A 13519-nucleotide genomic window follows, 5' to 3' on the forward strand; every position below is an offset into this window, starting at 1 on the left:
GCCTAGTAATTCTAACAGAAATCCAATTTATTATTTTCTTATTTCAACATAGAGCTATCTTTATTTTGACAAAACCAAAGAACTTTATATGCCTTATTTATTTACAGATTTACTAATGCACTGTAAGGCCAAATATAAGGTAACTATAGGTTTATTTCAGTTCCTTTCCCTAAAATATAATTTCACATTCTAATGGTATATGTATTGTAGTTAGATTATTATTATTTTTTGGCATTGACTATAATCTAAATATTATGATATTTGCTACACTGTTTTTGATATTTGAAAATCAAGCACAGAATACTAAAATATTTATTGCTATACTCCCTTCAAAACACACATAAAATTTCAATATTGTCAAGCAGCAATCTGTCATTATGTTTCTGTAGTTGAGCCATTCTATAGAATTTTTCCCCTGAAACTTTGGCAACCTGCATTTTCTTGGAAACATGAGCAATAGTAAAAGGTCCACATTTTTACAAGTGGTGATTAATAAGTGTGTGTGACTGGTAGAGATGACCCAAGAATAGCTATGTGTTGATGTTTGTTGGATGGGAGCTCTTTATACTCTTATTTTTACTATTATATATATGTATATCTCAGAAATTTTCCATAACAATAAATAAAGCTCTATTTTGCTTTTTTTTTAAGTAAATAGCTTACTCCCATTTTAAATGTGCTGTTCATTAGATGATTCCCTTGTCTTATGGTTAAATATAATTTTAGAGGTTTCTGTGTTCAAAATATTAGGTTATTTTGATGTAACCTTGGATATAAGGACCTCATGGAAAACTTTGGGGTATATATTATATCTATTTGACCATAGACAAGCTGAGAATGAAATACTTGTTTTAGAGGTAACATTAGTCTGAAACTTAATGTAGGGAACACTATTATACATTCATTTTTCACCTTCCTTGCCTGCGGTTAGTACTTTAACACTGATTGCATGGTCTCCAACTGAAAATAAGAGTAAGATTAAAAATGAGAACCTACAATAGTGTTTTCTTAGTGTTTCTTCATAAAAAAATTATTTTTAACCATACCAAATTAATTTTATTCATGTAATTTTGAAATGTTTTTATGTTTTCTAGTTTTTAAAATTTTTCTATTTTTATGGTATTGTACATTGGATTTTTTTCTCTTGTATTCTTTCTAGTTTAATCTTTGTGCATAGAATATTTTCTTTAATTTTCATTTTTTTTATGAGTCAGTAAGATTTTTTCAAGTCTTTCTTTTGGCCAAATTTTTAAAATTTCTAATATTTTGTAATTATTTTGTATTTTATAGTTTCTTCCATTCTATTAATATATTTAACTGTTCTTGAAATATTATTTTAAAATTTTTATGTATTTTGTGGATATGACTTTCTAGTCATATCCTAGTGTGCCTCCTCTGTACAAATATTTTTCTGTACCTGTGAGCTTCCAAGGATACTTAGCTCATAAATCCAATGCACTGCTTATTTGTTGGTTTAATAGGAAACTAGTGGGGAAACAACGTAAGCCCCGTAATACTTGTCATTTACCTCAGTCTTTGAAACTAGACAAGCTATGTCCTTGTGATTTTCTCTAGTTGATCATCTCAGTTGATTCATTAAAAAAAAAAAAAAATACTAATCCCTTTAAAAAAAATCATTTTCTTAGCCTAAATACTTAATTTCCATGGAAACACACTTATAACCTCTTTAATTTTTTTTTTTTTTGTTGTTGTTGTTTTTGTTTTTGCAGTACGCGGGCCTCTCACTGCTGTGGCCTCTCCCGTTGCAGAGCACAGGCTCTGGACTCGCAGGCTCAGCGGCCATGGCTCACGGGCCCAGCCACTCCGTGGCATGTGGGATCCTCCCAGACTGGGGCATGAACCCGTGTCCCCTGCATTGGCAGGCGGACTTCCAACCACTGCACCACCAGGGAAGCCCAACCTCTGTAATATTTAACCATGAATAGAACATGAAGTACAAAAACAATATGCACACTTAAGAATATTCATCTGAAAACATGGCATCTTAGGTCAGAAGTCAAGTTCTATCAATAGTAGAAGCAGATTCTTTTTTTTTCCCCTCGAAACAATCTACTCTGAAAGAACAAAGAGAAAGGAACCCACATAAAATGCTAAATAATCAAATAACTTTACAAAACTAACCTGATGATCTACTCAGATGTATAAGCTGAACTGATTTCATGCATTTTTAATTATTAATATAATGTCCCTTTGTTTTCATTTTTTCAAAAAATATTTTCTGTAGGAATCCATTATGAATGCTAGATAACTCATGTTTTATCTTGTGGATGACTGAAAGCATTTCATTTTGTCTTATGTAAATCTGAACTCCTTCCAGCTTTTACCAACAATGCAAAAGTTCAAGGCATTTTCAACATTGAACTGAAGCAATTATATCAACATAGCATTTACATCAATTGAAACATTATAAATATGATATCAGTTCAATGGGAGCCATAGATTACAGTTAGTTAAATGTTAAAGAGTGTATGCTTTTCCTTTTTTATGTGCTGGTATACATATTAAGATGTCACAGCCTTGCATTTGTTTATTTTTGTTTTGTTTTTCTGTGGTACGCAGGCCTCTCACTGTTGTGGTCTCTCCCGTTGCGGAGCACAGGCTGCGGACGCGCAGGCTCAGTGACCATGGCTCACGGGCCCAGCCGCTCTGCAGCATGTGGGATCTTCCCGGACCGGGGCACGAACCCGTGTCCCCTGCATCGGCAGGCGGACTCTCAACCACTGCGTCACCAGGGAAGCCCCTGCATTTGTTTTAATAAGCTAGAGATATGAAGGTTATAATTTTAATTACCATTTTGTTGAAATAACTATGTGCTGTTACCAACACATGGAAATGACAGAAGTTAAATAGATAAAAAGATGTCTATGGTTCTGAGACTGTTGTACTGCTTAAGAAACCACAGACCTTGGTAAAAAAGAAAAAGTATTTTTTTGATCCTTAGGCATACAATCTCTCTAGAAAGGAAACAGGCTGGGAAAACTATATACAGTCTATGGAGGACTTAAGGACAAAAGAGGGTAATAAATAGGTAGAATCTCCTAGACCAGATATGGATTCAGATGACCGTGGAGAATGAGGGACAAGAATGTTCCTTCCTGAGAATAGAATGACTGCCTACTCATGAATGTTCATACCTTCAGGACTGTGGACCATCTCCAGATGTGATAAAAGTGATTCAGAACTACCATGGCCCTATGTCTTCACTGCTTCCTACTTCAAAATTGTGTGTGCATGTGTGTGTGTGTGCATGTGTACTCTAGAGATAAGATAACTTGATTTACTAGTTTATAGCTTCCAAATTAAGAAAAGGAAGTTTGAGACAGGATGTAGAAACTTCTGTGCATCAACCAGAAATCTTAGACGTTAAGCTGGATGCAGTGATGCATTTGAAGCTGCTGTAATGAAATACCATAGACTGGGTGGCTTAACCAACATTTATTTCTCACAGTTCTGTAGGCTGGCAAGTCCAAGTCCAAGGTGCTGGCAGATTTGGTGTCTAGTGTGGACTTGCTTCCTGGTTCCCAGACAGCCTTCTGCCCCTATGTCTTCACATGGCGAAAATGGGAAGGTAACTCTCTTCAGGGCTCTTTTATAAAAGGGCATTAATCCCATTCATGAGAGTCTCAGCACCTCCCAAAGTTCTCACCTCTTAATGCCATTACATTGGGTATTAGGTTTTAACCTATCAATTTTACGGGAATTCAGACATTGTCTATAGTAGATGGAATGGTACTTTTGGCCTGCTTTCCTTGGCAGGGATATAGTCAGTTCTATGTGTTAAAAAAAAAAATGCAAAAGGATATTTAAAGAACAGGAGGGAAGACTCTTTCAGAGATGGATAATGTTTACTGATGAAACGATGTGTTTCCTGCATTTCTCAGTAGGCTTGAAGAGGTAGGCTATGCTGTATAACTACTAACTGGCCTATTGTCTGTAGCTAGAATGAGCACATTTCATCTAGACAAAAATATTTATGAGCCAGTGCTTTGATTTCTATGCTCCATTTTATGAGTCAGCAGTTGTGAAAAACATTGTGAAATAGTACAACTGTCAGGTTTGGCCTTTTCATAACAATCATTGGTTACGTACCTTGAATATGATAGCAATCTTTGTCATTATAAGTGCCCGAGAGTGGGTGGCATTATTTGTTTGTTTGTTTGGTTGGTTTTGTTTATCTCACCATAGTTTATTCTGTAAACTATGTAATATATAGTAATTTATTAATACAGTAATTAAATATACAGTAATTAATTAATACAGCAATTAATACAGTAATTAATTAATACAGTAATTAATTAATACAGTAAATAAATATAGTAATTTATTCTGACTAATAAATTAAGTTGTCCTAATTTACCAAACATTTTATAGTTCATTAGCTTTGTATATGGATTTTTCTTTTATTATTTTTTAAATGTGCATAAAAGCAATTTCTAATCAGTCACTTTCCTTCACGGTTTTTTCTTTTCATACAATTGTTTAGATTACAGGTATAGATAAGTAATAAAGATACCATAAAAAAATCAGTTTTAATTTTCATCATATTTAAATCCTGAAAAAGAGGAGACATGTAAGGACAATTTAGCAAGTGACAAAAATGAATTTTGAAATAATATATTTTAAAATGTACAGTAATAAATATTACTAAATTATGACCTTTATTAAATAATAAGTAAAATACTCATGTCCTTACTCCCACTGTTATTAGATAACACATGCTCTAAAATCTTCAAATACATTGGTGATGAAATTTAACTCTGTAAATTGAAAATGTAGTTATGTTATACAATCAGGTGTACCATTGCTATATTACTTTTTTCTTGGTAAGATGTGTCTTCAATTTTATGTTCAATGTTTTCTAATACCACTCTTAAATCCATCACTATCATTAACTCATAAAACTTCACCTTTGCCATAAGACAGTTTGCACTTACAGCAGTTCCTGGAATTAAGCAGCATCATTAATGGTCCAGAAAAGTCACCTTTAAAAAAAGTTCTTCAGTGACTACTTGTGTTTTTCATCTGCTTATTTTAGTGCCCAATACTTACTTGATCAAATTATTGGAAGACCATTGGAGACAGTGCTTGACGTCCTACAACCAACTGCATACGAGGAGGTACATGTTTTCCTTGTTACACCAATTATTTGGAAACAATTTCAAAACTAAGAACTTTCTCTTTGGAAATTGCCCAGTGGATGGGTCTCTCCAGCCAATGACTTGGTTTTGTCCCTCTGCTCCTCACGTTCCCAAGACAACTTTGCCTACGCCTTACAGAGCATGAATAGAATACATATTTTCTCTACTGTTAGGAGGAACTTTACACTCTTAAATAACTGGCATTTTAGGAACATAGACAAAAGCATATTCACAATGCACCTCACTTCACACCTCCAAATTTGAGTTATCCTAATGCTGTAAGAGTGGTGGTTTGAGTGTATGTGCAAAATCTTGTGAAACAGACTTATTTGGCCTCATCAATTTAGTGAATACCAGTTCACTAAAAAACAATTGAACAAAATTTTGATATACCAAATCTTTACATATGTTAACTGTGTATATAAGTAGAAAAAGCCATATTATTTTCAATCTCTTAAATGTTTTATATATCTCTATATTTGTCTATCATATCCATCTATCTATATATCTACCTATCTCTTAGTCACCTATCATCATCATCTATCTAACAAGTACTGAAGTTAAATAAAACTGAAACAGAAATTCCCAATATAAGAGCAGGGTAGATGGCTCTCCAGATATATCCAGTGAGACAGGTAGGGGAATTAGAGTTTTTGTAGTTCATTCAAGGTTGAATAGGCTCTTGGTTATGATTTTAGATAATATGAATATATAAACAAACAGGCCAACATTTACTCTATACACCAAATTTCAATTTATTAATTGCCAAGAATAAATGTTTTTTCTAAGACTTACTAAGGTGTCTACAATTCAGAGCACCGTTTTCTTGATTTTAAATAAGACCATGCCTTTAGTTAACGCTTGGAGAATTGAATGCTTTTCATTTAAGTGTTCACCTCTAGATCTCCAGATTCTATTAAAGTCTGCTACCAATATAACATATGGTAGCATCTGCAAATTAGTAATGAGTAGACCCTGGGAAGGCCAAATACACAAGTTCTTCCTCCCAATCATATCTCTCAATTGTCACAATCCTCATACACTCAAATACTCTCTATAATATCCACACAGTAATGAATAAATATGGCAAAAGGCTTTACTCTGTGACATTTCCTACAACAAGTACTGATCCTTTCAATCATTTATACTTAGTCATGTCTGCATATGATAATTCTCAGGTTCCCTTACTTTGACTTCTAATTTTCTGTTTCCTTCTCTTTGTTTGAATTTGCCTGTGTATCTTTATTTGTCTCTTTATTTTCAACCTATTTTAAATTCATTGCAAGTATATTGTTATTCTAAGAGACGTAAATATTTTGCTCGTTATCACATATTATTTTTTCATGATAATCTGTCATAAGGGAGTGTTTAGAACAACAAAGTATAAGTGTTAACATCTATGTTGTGATTTTACAAGCTTATTTTTTTCCATTGTTTTCTCCTATTTCTCTGGTTAGATAACATTGTTTTTCATTTCAAAGTTTCCCATGTAAATTTGAAAATTGTTTTTCATTCATATTTGTAGATTACTTTCCTTTTCATGACTTTGTATTGCAATGTATGAGTTTGAATTATTTGCTAAATCTTACTACTTTACTTCAAAAAAAAATATTTTTCCTTATTTTATCATTATTTTCTCCATCAGTTATATTTTATATATTTATGCCATGTTTCTTTTATATCTTAGTCTTTTCACCTTCTGTCTAATGAGTTCCATTTCTTCAAGTTTTTGATTTATGCTTAGATTCATGGCCTGGAAAATGAAGGGAAAGCAATATCTCAGATATTTAATTGATGAGTGGGAAACACACCCTAGGGTAACCCCATGAATAACACTTCAATAACTCCCTCCTCTTTAGAGCAAGTGCAAACTGATAGTTGCTTTTAGCCAATAGTATATGGCATAGCATATGGGAAAGAAATTCCCATGATTATTTACATTATGTAAGATTCCATCTTAGAAGTCTGGGGGACAGATTCTCTTCTGGAACTTTAAAAAATGAGCTGCCAGATGGCCTGTGACAGGGCCATGTAGCATGGAACTGCAGGCAGCCTCTAGGAGCTAAAAAAAAAATCCCAGCTGGTAGCCATCAAGAAAGCGGGAACCTCAGTCCTACAACCACAAGAAACTGAATTCTGACAACAGCCTCTCAATTTTGGAAGAAAATACTGTGCTCCAGAAAGGAACACATACCAGCAGATGCCTTGACTGAAGTTCTGTAAGACTTTGAGCTGAAGACCCAGTTAAGCTGTGCTCAGACTCCTGACCCACAGAAACTGTGAGATAATAATACATGTTATTTTTTGAAGTTCTTTGTTAAGAAAAAATAGATAAGTAATACATGTGGACCATTTCTTCTTATTGTTGTTTTTATAAATTATTAATCTCCTTCAATCTTAGTGCTCTAACATTTAATTAATTAATTTTTATTCTTTTTCACCAGCTTTACTGAAGGATGATTGACAAATTAAAATTGTATATGTTTAGGTTGTATAACATGATGTTTTTATTTTTAAGGTGTACAATGAAGTTTAATATATGTATAAAATGTGAAATGATTACAACAATCAAGTTAACACATCCATCACTTCATATTTGTGTATATGGTACCATTTTTGTATATATGGTAAGAACACTTATTATATACTCTCTTAGAAAATTTCAAGTATGCAATACAATATTATTGATAGTCAGCATGCTGCACATTTGATCCTCAGAAATTATTAATCTTATAACTGAATGTTTGTACTGTTTGACTAACATCTCTCCATTTTACCCAAGATCCGAGACACTGACAACCACCATTCTGCTCTCTACTTCTATGAGTTTGACTTTCTTTTAGATTCTACATATAAGCAAGATCATGCAGTATTTGTCTTTCTGTGTCTGGTTTATTTCACTTAGCACCATGTCTTTCTAGTTCATTCATGTTGTCACAAACAGCAACATTCCTTCTCTTTTATGTCTAAATAATATCCTTCTGTGTGTATACACACACACACACACACACACACACACACACAATTTCTTTTTCCACTCATTTGATGGGAATGTAAATTGGTAAACACACCATGGAACACAGTAAGGAGCTTCCTCAAAACACAAAAATACTACTGTATGATTCAGTAATCCCACTTCTGGGTGTCTATCCAAAGGAAATGAAATCAGGATCTCAAAGATATATTTGTACCCCGTGTTCATTGCAGTACTATTCACAAAAGCCAAGGTGTGCTGTGACTTTTTAATCAAAGTTTTCATAAATTTACTCTGGCAATTCTGTTTCCTGGGTCTGAATTTCGACCATTCTACCTCTGTGTTCTGGGTTCCCTTAATTGAATTTTCAATTTCTTGTTCTTGTTCAATTTTTTTTACTAAGATCTGGTTATAAGAAAATGTTAAAGAACAAAATTTCCACAAATTATTAGAGAAATGTAGTCTTTATTAACATGGCAATGAGATATAAACTGTAGCACGCCATGAGTGTGATCGTGTGAATAGTAGGAATAAACTGCAATAACTATAGAGCACCGTGTGTTGACTTGCTGCAGAGCAATGCCAAGATCTGAAGAGAGGGGGTTTAAAGTATTATATTGGGTGGGGAATCAGACTGAAAATTAAATAAATAAATATATATATATATATATATATATATATATATATATATATATACATACATACATACTTATTCACTTTATATACTTTAGACTTCCTTAGCAGCTGGGACAATTCTTTCCCCCCTGCCCCTCCCTTTCTTCCTCTGAAGATCACTGTTATGGAGGGGCAAATTATGTTTTGTTTTTTTTTTTCTTTTTTTGCCATTGCAGAAGTTGTACCTCCATTTCAAACTTTATATATTAATATTTTTCTACTTGCAGTTATGTTATGGAATTATTTTTGAATGGTTAAGATGGTTAAAAAAAAACAAAGCGAAACAAAGAACTTCACATATGCCCAGAGTTAAAATGGTTCAAATTGCCAGAAAAGAGGGGGAAAAAAAGACTTTTAAAGTTGTAGTTAGATTTTTTTTTAATTGTCATAAACCAGATAAAATGATTTGCCCCTTCTTGTCTGACAGGATGAGTAACTGAATATCACACAGTGCCTCACAACCTCCCTCCCAATATGCAATCCTGGAGATGTTTTATTTACACAAAACTGAGAAACAACTCTAAATGATGAAAGCATCTGTGGCTTTCATTAGGGTGCAGAGGCTAGTGCTAAGGGCTGCAGTGTGAGGGCAGTAGTGGGCAGTTGGTGAGGGGAGACAAAACAACATAATTTGGAGGATAGCACTTGATGTGTGCTCACCTTTCTTTTGCATGTTTTTCTGAGCCAACCTGATTTCTCTTACTTTCTATTATTAAAAAGAAATGAGGTTTTGATTCATTATCCCTGTGACAGGTATGAGTAAAGTGAGGTAGGGTATTTATAAGAGGAGAGGTCTATAATCTGTAGGCCAGCACACTGGAGGCCCAGGGAAAAGCTAATATTGCAGGTTGGGTCCCAAGTTAGCCTGAAGGTGGAGTTCCCTCTTCCTTGTGGGACCTCAGTTTATTTCCCTGAAGGCTTTCAACTGATTAGAAGAGGTCCACCCACATTATGGATGGTAATGTGCTTCACTCAAAGTTGACTGATATAAATGTTAACCACATCTAAAAATATACCTTCACAGTAACATCTAGACTAGTGTTTGACCAAAAACGGGGTACCATGGCCTAGTCATGTTAACAAGTAATATTAACCATCACAATGTGGTTGAGTTGGACAGTCTTTGCTCAGAAGGACCTCTCACTTGACTGTACTAAGAATGGCTGATCCTTTCTTCTTGTATATTTCACCTGCTAATTTAGCTGATAGTTGAAGGGAATTTGAGCTCACAGGAGAACCATGCTAGTTTTCTGAAGACCACAATGGCCATTAAAGATGAATAAACACACTAAGAAAAGTAATAATAGACAAAAAAAAATAAGTAACACAGAGAAAAAAATTCTTATGTAAGCACATAAACACCCACAAAAATTATGGAATGATAATGTAAACAGAAATCAGTAATACCTGATATAATGCTGAATCAAATTCAAATTCTAGGTAAAAACAATATAACAGGTGAAAGTAAAATTTAGATGAACTAAGTATCAAAACAGATAGTTGATGAGCATATACTTGAGCTGCAAGATGTGGTTGGGGAACTCTATCACAAGCCATAAAGAAGTGATAATGATAGAAAATGTATGTAAGTAAAGTTAAAAGACATTGGGGACAGAAATAGAAGAGACAACATTTACGTGATGGATAGGAGCACTCACTTATTATAAAATTTAGTCCCCAAAGGGGAGAAAAAAATCAGAAGTATTTGAATGAAGAGTTATCAAGAATTATTAAGAAAGAAAGATGGAAGAATTCACATTTAATAGATTAAAGAATACTAAATAGGACAAGTAACTAAATCCTACACTGGGATGATAGTAAACTGTAAGGATATTAAAATTTGTATAATTTTATAAAACCTTCCAGAGACCTATTATGAATCAGTAGTTTTAATTTGGTCTTTATAAAAGTGATATCAAATGAATATAAACATGATTTAATATTTAAAGCAATTAAAGGAAAATCATGTGTTTGAACATATTTGATGATGTGTTCAAAGGATTTTTCTGTTCACTCATTCTTAAAAGGAGAGCTACACAGATTTAGTGATTCATGAGAAAGAACAAGAGAGAGAAAAAGATTTAAGGAGCAGAGGTACGTTCAAGAAGATTGGGCTGTCAAAAAGTTTCAACATAAATATCAAAGAGTATGTGTTATGCATTTTTCTCTAAGCAGTCATTTGAAAAGGGAGCATCTAACATAATTTTAGAGAAGTAGCAAGACTGCTTAAATACAAGTCACTTAATATAATATTCCTTTTTAAATAATGTATAATTTAGTACCCTCAAACAAAGCTCTTTAAATTCAAAAGATGGAAATATACAAAATTAAATAATTTGGTAATAAACTTTAGGAAACATTTTACAATAAATAAATTAGTCGTTTATAAAAGTTTTCACAAATGTGAGTTTTGTTACATATTCTTCACTGAGGTCTAGCAAATCATGTGAGCAAATGACAGCTGCTAAAGAAAATCTGAGGCATTTTCTGGATAGTTTTCATTAGGGTTATTAGTTCATTTCATTGAACTCATCTTCTTTTGATAGATATATCTTAATAAGATATTGTATGAACTGAAGGGACTTGTCATATTCCTCCGAATTTACAAAAGTTGAATTTCTAAACTATCTATACACGACTTTCCCTTTGGCCCCAACTTGTACTATCCCACTGCTTGTATTATATTGCTTTTAAATCAACTGTATTCTTTCACTTTTACATATTCATGAATCGTATTGGAGAACAGGATAAAAGATATTTGTTGTTTAGAGTGAGAAAAATTCACAACCCTCCTTTCACATATACTTTGTGTGGTGCTTGGATCTGGTAATAAGAATATATCTCTGATTATCTGTCAATATTTAGCTAATTGAAAATATAGATCATTCCAGGTCTCCAGCATCGTGACTTCCATGGTCACGGGTTCAAGCTCTTGCACTCAGCAACAAAATCCCTTCCAATAACCCATTCCAAGGGCTGTTTTTATAACACTGAAAATCTGAAGAGGAAAGAATAATTTTCAGCCAAAAAGAAAGAAAAATATGCATTGCTCTATAGTCCTATACTACCTATACTTTCACATTCTTTCTTTTCCCTTAATAGCAAAAGAAAATAGCCTTAATACTTTATATACATATTTTACTGCCAAGTTTTAGACCATTGTTACTTTAAGAAAAAAAAAAGGCCTTTCAGTAATATGAATCATTAAATTTCAGAACCATTTTATGTGGCAATATATTAGCAAATAGACACATGGAAGTTTAGAAAGTTTCTACTTAGGAAAAATCAGTGGTGAACATTGAGACATACTGCTAAATGTAAAATTATTTTTCTTTCATAATGAAGCCGCAGGAGAGACAGGATTTAAATTAATTAAAATGATTACATAAATCCATGCTTATGTGAAATGTTAGACTACCAATTGTCCAGAGGCAAAAGAGAAAATTATTCTTAATTTATTGTCATATAATTAAGCTCACAAACATATTTACTGCTGTTTCTAAGGATTCATAATAATATAGTTTTCTCTGTTGTCAGGAAGAATTTTAACATCACACACTGATTTCTTGGTGGGAAAGGACGTAGTTATAAGAGGAGTAGTCCTCAGGGATAAATGGCAGATTTTATGACTCTGACCTAGTAAAGGTTATGTTCTACAGCTCATATTTCCTGAACCTATTAAGAAGGGTCAATGCATTGTATGCGTGGATTATAACTTAATTATTATGCTGTGCTGTGTGGTAGGTTCAGAAAATAAAATATAGAGTTCAATAAACGAAGGACCAAAAACATAAAAGACGTTTTGGATTGTCAGGCAGAATAGTAACCAAAATTAGTGATAAAGATCTCAGAGAAACAGACTGATTTTCACTTTATAATTCCTTAGACTCAAATTTAGTGGTCCCAGGTATGTCAGGAAAGAGGTGTGAAGGGAGTGGCTAAAATACCAAGGAATTGTAAACTCAATAAATTCCCAGGTTCTATCATCATCTCTACCGTGCCCCTTCCCCAGTACAATAAAAGACAGAATGTATCTAACCTTTGGTAAAGCAAAGGCTCTCTGAACCAACGGATAAAGGGGAAGCTGAGAATGAGGATGCCAAACACAAAATGCAGAGAGAAGTCAATTCTTATACACCAGATGGTGGAATTCTCAATCCACTTCTCCAACAGAACTCCCAGAATGATGGAAGCCACACCTGTGGAAGTTGACATGAGGAATTCTATCATCAAATCACCTCAGCTTATTACTGAACTATTAAACAAATATCACCTGTCAGTGGAGATACTCAAATTTTTAAAGCCCCAGTCTCAAATGTGAACAAGAGTGTCAGTGTACATGTAAGAAAACCTGATAATATAAAAGATAGAGACTAAAACACGAAGATAATATACTAAAGAAAAAGACAAGACTCACATATAAATATAAGAGAAAATATAAAAAGTAAGATAGAAATAGTTTTTGAGAAATCAAACTCATACATGGTATATATGTATGTATTATGCTATATAACCGTATTTTTTCAAAGTAATAAAAATAGAACATCTTTTTTTACATTTTTGCAAATATACTTCATGCTTGTTTAATCAGTGGTAGCTGACATCTTATGTGTGTTTCTACCTTCAATCTGTTTCAATATTTTTTTTTGAAATACGCAAATAAAATCTGATCTGACACAGGCATTTAGTTGGAAAGAAAAGAGTATTTTGA

This window comes from Phocoena phocoena, chromosome 3, assembly GCF_963924675.1.
Source record: "Phocoena phocoena chromosome 3, mPhoPho1.1, whole genome shotgun sequence".
In the NCBI taxonomy this organism is placed as follows: Eukaryota; Metazoa; Chordata; class Mammalia; order Artiodactyla; family Phocoenidae; genus Phocoena; species Phocoena phocoena.